The sequence below is a fragment of the Nomascus leucogenys genome, chromosome 14, assembly GCF_006542625.1.
Source record: "Nomascus leucogenys isolate Asia chromosome 14, Asia_NLE_v1, whole genome shotgun sequence".
Lineage (NCBI taxonomy): Eukaryota > Metazoa > Chordata > Mammalia > Primates > Hylobatidae > Nomascus > Nomascus leucogenys.
The window spans coordinates 22,066,161-22,079,418 of record NC_044394.1 but is presented as its reverse complement, the minus strand read 5'-3'; positions in this window follow the sequence as shown (position 1 = coordinate 22,079,418).

The window sequence follows — 13,258 nt, the reverse complement described above, 5'->3', positions numbered from 1 at the left end:
ACTTGTCATTTTTACAGTCATTTCAGGAAAAGAGTTCCTCACTCCTCTCCTTGGAGACCTAGATATAACCAGTTGGTCTCTGGGGTCGACCCCCATCTCCTCTGAAAGGCCAGCTGCATGATTTGATAGTCACAGCTGTCATTATCATCCTGCTTGGCACATGCCCCTAGGGTTTTCCCATTGAGCAAGGGTCTGAACCGTGCTTCCCATGCTTCCTATGCTTCCTCATACCAATTATAACTTCTGTGCAGTTATCTAAAGGGGAGAAAAATTTATCAACATCCTTTCTAGCCTTGTAATGAGGAAGCAATTTTCCCTTATTATAACTGACTAAATATGTGCCAGCTGACCCTCAAGGCCCCTCATCACCCTCCTCCTGTCCCTCAGGAAATCATGCCCAAGACTCACAATTCATTTCAGGTTTCCTTGACTCCCTTATGTGTTTCATTTATTTCTATTAATCTCACACTTGTTCCATCTTCATCTTGCCTGTGCTGAATGCCTTTTCTCACTCTATGCCCCCATTACTTCACTTTCTGATGGACTGCTCATTAAGGCCTGACTCCTGTTTCTCATTTCTTGATTTTCTGTCCCTGGGCTTTCTCACCAAAGCCGTACATCTTGGGCACCAGAAGAAGAGGATCCTTGTACCATGCAAATTGTGTAGTAGGTTCCACTCGCTTTTTCTTTTGTCAATTTTAAGATGCTTATGTGTCTTAGACTCTCTTTTTGTTCAAAGAATTTTTAGATTGTGTGTGTCTGTTTTAGCCAGAAACAGTGACATCTGTTGGCTGCAAGCAATGGAAGCATGAGTTACACTGATGAGAAAATAGGAAAGACAATGAATATATCATCATTTTTGTGCCATTTTACTTCTAGGTAGAGTAGAGGTATTTCAAAACCATTGTGCGAATAAGCTAGCTCACCTATATTGAAGAAAAAGGAAATTATCTTTGAAGATTTGATAATAAACTAAGAAAGACATTACAGCAAAACAATTTTGGACACTTATGTTAATACCCTATCTTTCCAACATGTAACCCTTTGAAACAGCCCAATTCAATAAAAAGGTTCTAGGATGAGAGGACATTTCACTCTGATGAATGCTTATGTACTCAGAACTTTGGTTTAGGCATAGTGAAGTGACTAAGCTAATACCTATTCTTCCTTTTCTTCCTTCAGAATACAACATCTAGTTTTTAGCTGGGCATATGCTAAGCTGAATAAAGACCACACTTCTCAGGCTCCTCTAAAATAAAGCAGAAATGTTTTGTGTGGGCTTCAAAGACATGTTAAGACTTGTTACATGCCCATTGCCCCTTCTTCATCCTATTCTGTATTTGACTTCCTGGATCATGAAGCAGATGTCAAACTCTCTAACAGCCATGTTGAATTGTAAGGGCAAGGATTGTATCTTAGGAATGAAGAAATAGTGAGTTTGAAAAAGCCTGGGTCTGAAAACTTCATTCCGTAGAACCATAATATCAGGCATAAAATTATTTTGCATGTGACAGAATGAGAAATAAACTGTATTGTTTGTCATGATTGCTTTTGTTTTTCCCTGTCAGACACAGCCACATGTAATTCTGATTCAGAGAACTTTGTGGTGACTTCAATAGATGGGACAGAATATTGAGAGACTGTGACTTCACTCTTTGCTCGTAAAAGACTGGGAATCAGAAATTATATAACTGAGTTTAGGCTGTGGTCACATATAAATCAGATTTCTATAATTGCCTTATCTATCCCTGAAGACATTTACTAGTTCTCTAAGAAGCCAGCACTTTTATTTAAAGGTAATTTGTCCTAAAGGGAGAATTTGACAGGAAGACAAAGGTTTATATGCATTTATTTCAATGGTGTCATTATATGTAATATAACACATTATATGTAAAAAGAACAATTTTAAACAGTCTAATTATCTGTTAGTACAATTTGTTAAATAATAATTACACATCTACACTTTTGGTATATTTTTTGGCCATCAAAGATGATATATTATGCATTCATTAAAGATATTAAAATGAAAGTGTGTTCAGGACATATTATTGAGTGAAAAAAATCTCATATAGATTTCTGGTTGTGATAGCATTACAAATTATTTGGGGAATCCTCTCTGCTCTACATATATGACAAATATAGACAAGATGTAGAATGAGGAGATCCAAATGGCTAGGTTCCTAAGATGGAAAGGATACATCTTGATAAAAAAGGGAAAAGAATGGAATTGCTAGATCATATGGTTGTTCTATTTTTAATTTTTTAAGGAACCTCCATATTGTTTTACATAATGGCTGTAACTAATTTACATTCCCACCATCTTTTCCTTTCTCCATATCCTTGCCAGAATTTGTTATTTTTTTTTTGTCTTGGATAATAACTCCTTCTAACTGGGGTAAAGTGATATCTCATTGTGGTTTTGATTTGCATTTCCCTGATGATAAGTAATGTTGAGTTTTTTTTCATATATCTGTTGGCCATTTGTATGCAGGTTTTCTTTCGATAAATGTCTATTCAGGTTTTTTGCCCATTTTTAATTCAGATTTTTTTTTTCCTCCATTGAATTGTGTGAGTTCCTTATAAATTCTGGACACTAACCCCTTGTCAGATGCCTAGTTTGCAAATATATTCTTCCGTTCTATAGGTTGTCTCCTTACTCTATTGATTGTTTCATTTGCTGAGGGGAACCTTTTTAGTTTGATACTACTTAGACATAAAACAGAATGAAATCTTATTGTTTACAGCAACATGGATGAATTGGGAGATCATTATGTTAAGTGAAAAGAGCCAGACACAGAAAGACAAACACAACATAATCTCACTCGTGGAATTTTAAAAGGTTGATATTATATGAGTAGAGAATAGAATAGCAGTTACTGGAAGTTGGGGAGGATGCGGGATGAGGAATAGGAAAAGGTTGGTCAATGGTCAAAGTTGCAGTTCCAGTAAGCTCTGGGTGTTTTAGTACATAGCGGGGTGACTACAGCTAATGATAATGTATTCTATCTTTCAAGATGGCTAGAAGAGAGGATTTTGAATGGTATCACCACGAAGAAATGATGCATATTTTAAGTGATAGATATGCTAATTACCCTGATTTAATCATTATATAATGTATACATACAGTGAAATAACACACTGTACTCTATAAATATGTACAACTATTATGCGTCAATTATTTTTAAAATTGAGAAATTAAAAAACAGAAAAGAACATTTAAATAAATGGATAGATATGTTCATGAAAGAGAAAAATCAAAATTATAAATATATCAATTGTAGTCAATTTATCCTAATATCGGTTTTATTCAAAATCTTAGCAAGAATTTTGAGAGCACTCAAAAGCTTATCTTAAAATTTTTAAGAAAACAAATACCTAAGAATATTAAAATAAAAATTTTAACAAGGTTACAATAAATATCATCTTATTAGAAACTAATGCTTGAGATAATGTGTTACTAATTTAAATATAAACAGAAATAAGATTTTCTATTAGGGTTAATGGCTCAAAAATATGAAAAACTATAAATATAAAAGATTGCTAGGGTTGGCAACATTAAAATAAATACAAAAAAAGAAAAATTTTCGTAAGAAAAAACATCCGTTTAATTCACAAACTAAGTTTTGGTGAAGATATGTGTAATGAATTAAAATGAAAAAGATTATATTCCAGAGTATAAAAGGAGTTTATATTCCAGAGTATAAAAATGTATGTGCGCGCACACACACACACACACACACACACACGCACATACATTCAGGAGCCCACAGATTTGAGAGTGGCACCAGTCATACAGTATTAACTCAAGTAGGAAAAATAAGAAGAGTTTTGGTTTTGAGAAACAGATGCTACATTAATTTTTAAAATATATTTGCTTACTCAACAGATATTTTTTGAGTCTCAACATGCAAACAACCATGCTAGCTACTATGGGGTATAAAGAGGTAAAGAAAACCTGGTAAAAAATATAGATACTGAGATAAATATATCTGGTTTCAAGTTCAGATACACCTTTTGCTGTGTGATTTTAAGTAAGTTCTTAGCCTCTATTAGAATTTTCCCGTTTATTAAAGAATAGTAATATTATTTATTTCATGGATTTTCTGTGATACTAATGAGTTTACATTTAATACATATATGTGTGTATGTGTGTGAGAATCTTTTCCTTCTCCCTCTCTCACACACATCTGTACATGTGTGTGTATGCCTGATAAGTAGTTTGTATTCAGTAAACGAGTTTCAATTTTCTATCACCTAGTAATGTTGTAGCTGTCATAATGTTTTAGTGTAATGCATTACTCATGTGTATATATTTAAGACTGTATGTATTACTCTAAAAGATGTAGAGAAAAAGGCAGATTGGCTATGGACTTTCATATCTGATGATAACCTGGTGGTACATTTTAAGGTATTCTTTTTTCCTCATATGTTCCAGACTTGAAGAAGCAGCAACCTAGAAATACCAACAATGACAAAAATAAAATTCCAATAAAGACCTGCTTTTGGTAGCCAAAAGACCAGGAGAGGGGCAGACTAGCAAGACAGAAACTTTCAGACAATTACTTCTCTACATCCAAACACCACATAAAAGACTATAGTTCTACTCTACGCATGCCAGCAAAGAATGAGTGGGAAGACATTTCCACTTCTATGGGGTTGTACTGAGGCACTTTAACATCCCTGACACAGAGATGTTAGAAAAGGCCAGTAGGAAGCTGGGACCTTCATCTCCACCAGTAAGTAATAAAGTCCTACTCCCCTTGGTGTCAGTGGAGAAAATGTGGGAAGCTTGGATTTCCACTCTCACCTGGCAGTCATGAGGTGCTTCTCTCCATCTGTCCTGGGAGCTAACTAAAAAGACCCAGTGGAGAGTAGGAAGTTTTGCCATTCTGCAGTGGTAATGAGGCCACCACCACTGTAGTGTTGGTAGAGATCATATGGGTAGCCAGAACTTCCACCCTTGTCCAGTGATAACAGAGACCATATGTGAGGTTTCAGTGGAGGTCAGAAGCCAAGTAGAAAACCTGGACTTCTATCTCTACCTGGTTAGTAAGGCAGCATCACCTGCCTCCTCCCCTTACATCCCCCCCACAACTTTCCCTGCTGTGGTGGTGTCAGAGAAAACCAGCTAAAATAGAAGGTTAAAATAAGGTCTAGAGTTTTATAATATAAAAATGTCCAGTTTCAATAAAGTATCACTCAACATACCAGGAAAGAACCAGGAAAAACCCAAGAACAACAAAAACCTTCAAACCAATAAAAAAGATACAATCAACAGATGTCAAACTCAAGATGACAGAGATGTTAAAATTATTTGGAAAAAATTTAAAGCAGCCATGGTAAAATTATTCAGTGGACAATTACAAACACACATGAAATAAATGAAAAAAATAGAAATTGTCAAGGAGATATACCAGATAGACTTCCCCTGAAAGAATGGTGGAAAAAATTCTCTAAGCAGAAAAGAAACAATAAAAGAAGGAATATTGGAACATCAGGAAGAAAGTGCATGGCAAGTTAATATATGGGTAATTATAGTAGGTTTTCTTTCTCACGAGTTTTCTAAATTGGGTTTAATGGTTGAAGCAAAAATTACAACATTATGCAATTCTAATTTTATGTAAGAAGAAAATAATATTTAATATAATTATAAATTATAAATGGGGAAGATAGAAGAATATGAAAGGAGGTAAACTTTCTAAACTTTGTTCAAAATATTACAGTGATAACACAGTTATGCTATATAAGTTGGCTAATTGCTGAGTAAAGGCCTTGCTATTCTCTCCTCTTGCAGCACTATTCCAGCTTTCTCTGCATGGTCACATATGACTCCATGTTGAATTCAAGTGCCATTTCTTCTGAGGGGATTCTTTAATCACCCCAGCCACGACAAGTACTCATATTATTGTATTTACCATCTTCACCACTTTGATCACAACTCAAACTTGCCTTGTTTGCTTAGGAATTTAATTGTAGTTTCCTGTCTCACTCAATTAAAATGTAGATTTTATGAAAGCAAGGGCCTTACTTGTCTTATTCACTCCTGTACCTTCACCAGTTAAGTAACAATTCCTGGCATATACTAGGCTCTCAGCTGATTAAATGAATGAATGACTTTCAAATAATATCTTGGCAAAAAATCATGGAGTGCATGAATTCAGGAATTTTGTACTCCCTAAGAAGCGCCCCAGTGTGTGGACTCGGTATGTTGTTTCTGCTAAAATAATTTTTCATTCACTTTTTTCCATAAAACACACACCAAAGATTCAGTATAATAATATTAATATTCTCACCAACATTTTAAGTACTAAAAGCAATTTCAAATTTTAAGATAACATTATATTTGTGCTTCAGAAATAACTCATTAAGGGTATTCAGTTAAAGTACTGTGTTTTATAGTCACCTGGAAATTTCCTCTCTGCATGATTACACTACCAAGTTAGTATAAAGTTAAGCTTATATGAATTATTTTACTTCAGATATTTAGAAATTGCTTCTCTGAAAATTAATTTTGTATTATAACTATATAAAACATTTATATAGATTAAAATATATCCAATGTGGTATATTCAGAGCAGTATAATGTTTGTTGCTTTTCTTCCAGTGTAATTCTTCTCTACTCCTATATGTAAGAATATTATACATGCACAGACCCACATATAGTTTATCTTTTTAGATAAACACATGTACACACACATATTTAATATTCAACAATGCAAATGAGAATTGAGTGGAAATTACTACCACTTGTGGGAAACTAAATTTTTACATTAGCAAATTAATATAAATTATTTTAAAGTATGAAATGTGATATATTAATTAGGTTTTATCATATTTTCCTATATGGGTTGAGTGTTCCTTATCTGAAATGCTTGGGACAAGAAATATTTTGGATTTTTAATTTTTTAGGATCTCAGAATATTTGCATTACTTCTCAGCTGAGCATCTCAAATCTGAAAATCTGAAATCTAAAATCCTCCAGTGAGGATTTCCTTTGAGCGTCATATCAGCACTGAAAAAGTTTTGAATTTTGGAGCATTTGGGATTTCAGATTTCAGGACCTGGGATAGTCAATCTGTATTTTCTGAATTCTGTTTTCTGTGAACAAAATGGTATTGGCAACAGAGTATGTGCCATTGTAATTTTCCTTTAAAGAAGTGCTATTGCCACAGAATTATTAATACAATGCACTTTCACCTTTACCCATTTATGGATATTCACTGAGCATTTACTCCCTGATATTTAGTCCCCTTGTGAACAATTACAAGAAAGGATAACAAGAGTTAATCTATAATTTCTATTTTGCATAACATTTCTCAGCATGATGCTATTTTTTTAAAGATTCAATTTCATACAACACCAGTAGCTTAATGCTTTAACCAACATAGCTAAACAGAATTTGTGCTTTAAGTTCTGTTACAGTGGCCTGTAATGGAAGCAGCTTTACAAACCCTTTGTATCAGTAAAACTCTTTGTATCACTTTGAATTATGTTTGAGTAGATGTACCAGAAACCCAACTAAAATAGCTTCAGCAAATAGGGGCTCATTTTTCTCATATTATGAGAAAGCCAGAGGAAATTAGTTCTTAGGGAAAGTCCAAGACACTTTAAAATTTCTACCACATTATCCTTTTCATATGGTGTTTATTTTTTCATGGTTTCAAAATGGCTTATCTGCCTTTAGATATTGTTCATATCCTAGGCAGGAAAAAAGAGGTACTAGCAAAGGTACCTGCCAGCTGAGCCTACTCTTTTTATGATATTAAAAAAAAAAACAAAAACAAAACAAAAAAACAAAAACAAAAATAAACCTTCCTGTAGGATACACCCAGTAGATTTACTCTTTTGGTCTCATTTGTCCAAACTGGATCACATGTTCATTAATAACTACAATAGAGTTATACTACTTCTCTGGGAACAATTGAAGTTCTATGTAAAGAAGGCAGAAAGCATGGTCACTGGTAAGAAACCAAGAATTTCTGCCTTATGCCTCAAATCTGTCTCAGTGATATATTTTAGGGTAGTTTCTCCTAAAATGAAAGTATTATATATCTTATCTTACTGAGGTATCTGAATATAAACAAAGTCTATTTTCCAGAACACCAAAATTTTGATTTAAGATTTTCAAGGACTATCATGAAAAATATGTTTCGCAAATGTTTGTATTAGTTTCCTACATTTGCCATAACAAAGTACCACAGACTGGATGGCTTCAACAATGAGTATTTTATTCACAATTCTGGAATCTAGAAGTCTAAGATCAAGGTGATGGGAAGGTTGGTTTCTTCTAAAGTGTCTCTCCTTGGCTTGTAGATAGTTGTCTTCTCCCTGTGTTTTTACATTGTTCTCCCTCTGTGTGCATCTGCATTTTGATCTCCTCTTCTTATAAAGACACCAATCTTATGTGATTAGGGCCCATTCATGTGACCTCATGTTAACTGAATTTCCTTTTTGAAGACTATATTTCTAAACACAGCCACATTCTGGAGTACTGGGGATTAAGCTCCAACATATAAAAATTTTGGAGGATAGTTCAGCCAAGAACACTGCGGAAGCATAGCAAACATAGAAATAAAAAAACAAAATAAAAAAATAAACTACCATAGCAGGGTGATAAGAGACTATTTCTGGATCACCCATTTCAATGTTTAGACTCTATCCAAATTTCTAGTTTCACTTCATCAGTAACAATTGAAAATGGTAACCAAAAATTCTTTACTAGGTCAAGTATAAAACTAACATTGCCAGATGATTTCTAGTTCATATGATCTATATGTTCTAATAGCTTAATTAATTTGCTTAGCTGGCATAGGTAGCATCATATGCGATTGAAGTTATTCAGGCATTAAACTGTGAGGAAGTAGCAAACCCAATTAGATTAAATCCAAGCATATCTCTCTGGGATTTGTGGGAGACATTTAAACAGAAACATGTCATTTTCATGGCCCAATTTTCTTGTACCTTTCTGCTTAGATTTATTGTGATTTGTCTTTTCTTTCTGTGTGATTATTGGCAGATTACAATTAGCTGCAGATGCAACAGAAAAGATTATAATTTTGGAATATTTTTGTTAATTAACTTGGGTTCAGATTTTAATAACATGCATGACTTATTCCTAAGATGCTAATGAAGTGTGGAAAATACAGGCAGTTACTGTTATTTGGTTTATTTTTCTGCTATTTTTATATTATATAAAGTATCTACTAAGCTGTGGAAAGCAAAACAAATATGGACAATGGTGATATTCAATGTGAGTTATTAAAACAAATAGAAAAGAATTCAGTCCAAGCACATATGAATTAATATTGATTTTAGTTAATTAATGATTATTTGAGAATCAATCAATGTTAAAATATCTCATTCATTAAATAATTATAGTTATTATAGTTTGCAACATAAAAAGAGAGAGATCTTAGAAGGTGGGACGGATAGAGTTGGTTTGTCAGCTGGAACTCAAGGTTATTATTGCTAACGGTGAAGGATTTCCCTCATACCATTAAGCGGAACGATCTAGGAAGGGTTTTCAAAGTTGAGGTATCAAATGTGAAAAAGGAGACCAGTTTAATGCCAGCGAGATAATCACTGCATGAGATGATTCTGATTAATTTGATCCTGATGATGTAATGTTCAATGCCTGTTTCTGCTTCTACCTTTTCTACAGGGTACTCTGTCCAATGTGAAGATGTAATGGGCAACAAATCCATGATTCAATGTTTGCATAAGTATTTATCTAAAATAGGACCATCTATCTCAAATATTCTGTCTAGTTTAATTCAATTAATTAAATGAACTTAAATTAATCATATAAATATAGAGATTTTATTAGATGCCTTGCCCAGCTTACATACGTGAGATACAATGATAATCAATTGTGTATAAGGTTGGAAGATGATAAGTATTAAGAAAAGAAAAAGTAGATCAGGACATATGTTGACAGAACCTTTTTGTTATGTAACAATAAACATTCATTTAACTGGTATGTCTATGAATCAGTGATCTATATTGGGAAGTTCTTTTGGTCAGTCACATTAGGGTCTCTGCCACATTCTATTAACCAAAACAAATCACAAAACCAACCCACATTCAAAGCGTAAGGAAATCTACTCTACCTTTTTAGTTAGAAGAGCTACAAAGTTACTTGGTAAACATGTGCATACAGAGATGGGCAGAAGTGGAGTTACTAATAAAATCAACCTATCATGATCTGCCCTAATGGAGTGTATAATTATTTACATCCCTTCTACATAAAAAATATGTTCTTCCCATCTGATGATGATATGATCTGAATGTTTGTGTTCCCACCAAAATTCATATGTTGAAATCCTAACTTCCAAGATGATAGTATTAGGAGGTGGGGCCTTTTGAGAGATGGTTAGTGCCGCGTTCATGAATGGCACCAGTGCCCACATAAAATAGGCCCAAAGGAGCTCTTGCACCCGTTCCACAATGTGAAGACATATCTAGAAGGTGCTATCTGTGAACCAGAAGGTGGACCCTCACCAGACGCTAAATCCACTGACTCCTTGATCTTGGACTTTCTAGCTTTCAGAACTGTGAGAAATAAATTTCTGTTGTTAATAAGCTATGCAGTATATAGTATTTTGTTATAACAGCCCAAACAGACTAAGATACATGACTATCAACAACCACATCCAATCTCAGCATCAAATTCAGAGTCTAAGATTTTGTGATTTCTATTGGTCTGGATGTGGCCCCTCTTGTTCCAGAAACCCGCACAGTAGTTCTTCCTCATCTGTTGCTTTGCTTTCTACAGTTTCAGTTTCTCCTGGTCAACTGTGATCCGAAAATATTAAATGAAAATTTTCAGAAATAAATAATGCATGAGTTTTAAATCGTACTATGTTCTAAGTAGTGTGATGAAATCTCTCACCAGCCCACTGTGTTCCACCTGGGACATGAATCATCGCTTTGTCTAGCATATTCACAAGGTACACTCTACTTGCCTATAGGTCACTTAGTAGCTGCTTTTGTTATCAAACTGAAAAATCACAATATGTATAGGATTTGGTTCTATTCATGGTTTTAGGCATTCATTTGGGGCCTTGGAACATATCCTCCATGGATAAGGAAGTATGACTGTAACAATAAGAAAAAGATGTGTGCTTCTGAAGCACTCAACATACAATGATAAAACAGTGAAAATTATTTATGAAAAGGAAAAGAACGAGAAGCACATAGCAGTCCCTGGTCCATAGAAATTCTGAGATTTTATTGAGGTGAAGTTCCAGGTTCTCCCCTGTTTTAGGGGAATATTATTTTATTTGAGTCTTGTTCTGCTCCTTAAAAATGAATTATCTGTTTATTGTTCTCAATGACTTTTGGCTTTTCCTTCTGAGATGTCCTTTCTTTTCCACCCATGCTGGGCACTTTTTAAGAAATGGTCCTGATACTGAACATCTGTCTCAGCCTATAGAAAGTTGAAGGTCTGGGGTCTCTTTCTTTCTCAGTCTCACAACATTTTTGTGCACACTGGCAGTGCTTTTGCCAATATGGCTCTCTTAGAACATTCTGGATTTTTTATGTACTGTATTTGAAATTATTCTATTCCATTTTTCACATGCTATGCTCACATTTCTTTCAAATAATTTCTCTTGTCTGAATCATTTCTAGTTGGGCCGTAAGAAAATGCCCTTATAACAACCGGAAGTTGTTTTATCTGGTTGAAAGGCTTCCTGTAATACCTCTTAATTCTTTTAGAGGTACTACAAAGGAAACTATAGCTACACCTTTGATTTTTTCTGTGCCCTGAAGTCATGCCTTACTTAAATAATTTTTCTTGGCTGAAGAGGTTCAAATTAAGAAGTGCAGTTATGTGTTGCATAATATTTCAATCGACAATGGACCACATACACAATGGTAGTCTCACAAGATTATAATACCATAGTTTTACTGTACTTTTCTATGCTCACATATGTTTAGATAAAGAAATACCTACCATTGTGTCATAATTGCCTACAGTATTTGGTACAGTAACATGCTGTACAGGTTTGTAGCCTAGGAGCAATAGGCTATTTCACATAGCATAGGTGTGTAGTAGGCAATACCATCTAGGTTTCTGGAAGTAGGATGTTCCTACCATGATAAAATCTCCTGATGACAAATATCTGAGATGCGTTTGTGTCGTTAAGCAATGTGTGACTATAGTTTAGTTTCCCAGCTCCGGAAGTTCTGGCCTCCCTATTATCTCCATACTTTTCTCTGCAAATTGATCAGTTATTGTCTGAGTTCATCTGCTTCATATGATACCTTAACTTTTGCTGTAGAAAAAAATCTCAGCACATGCTTCCAAAATTATGCCTGGATATAACTTTAGACAAGTACGAAAGTTCATCAGGTACATTTTCTATATTTCAAGTTATTGACTTTGATAATTTTGAAATTGTTTTGTCAGTATAAGACCTGGGTTACTACTTTTTCAGCCTTCTATAACAGTATTCTTGTCATATCTTCAGCTTCTTTATCATTTCCTAGCTCTGTCCTCTGACTGGTACCAAAGTCAATAACATATATTTTATTTTTTTATAGTAGCACCACAATTAGAGGTACTAAGTTATCTATTGCTATGATGATACTGAGAACAAACAACCACCAACTTCAGTAACATACACCAATAAAAGTTTATTTAACTTATTGTGCAGGTCAAAAATTTAGGCTGGGTTTGTCTAGGCACTCTTTCTTGTCCTAATGAAGCTCTCTCACCTGTGTAATATTTGATTGTGGATTGGCATATCTTGATGCCCTTGGTTGGAACTCATGAAATGTTTTGACTCTGCTCCATGTATTTCACCTTCAGCAAGCTAGTTAGGGTATATTCTTCTACTGAAGGCACAGGATAGTGAGGGAGCAAGGGGAAACACAAGCAATCTTGAGGTCTAGGCTGGGAACCAGACCATCATCATTCTGCCATATTTTACTGGACAAAAAAAGTCACAAGGTGAATTCAAATTTGAAAGTTAGAGAAATAAACTATCTTGTTAGAGGAACTAAAAAGTCACAAAGCAGAGAGTGTGGATATATGAAGGGACAAAACATTGGGGGCCATTTATGTAAGTATTTTACTACAGAGATATTTGAGAAAATATTTAAAGGAGATAAATGAACCAAGCAAATGGATATCTAAAATATATACTTTCCATGAAAAGAAAACAGCCAGTGCAAAGTCTCCAAGGCAAGAATAGGCCTAGGTCATTAGAGCAAGCCACAGTGCTAGAGTAGAATGGAAATTGGTAAGAATGAG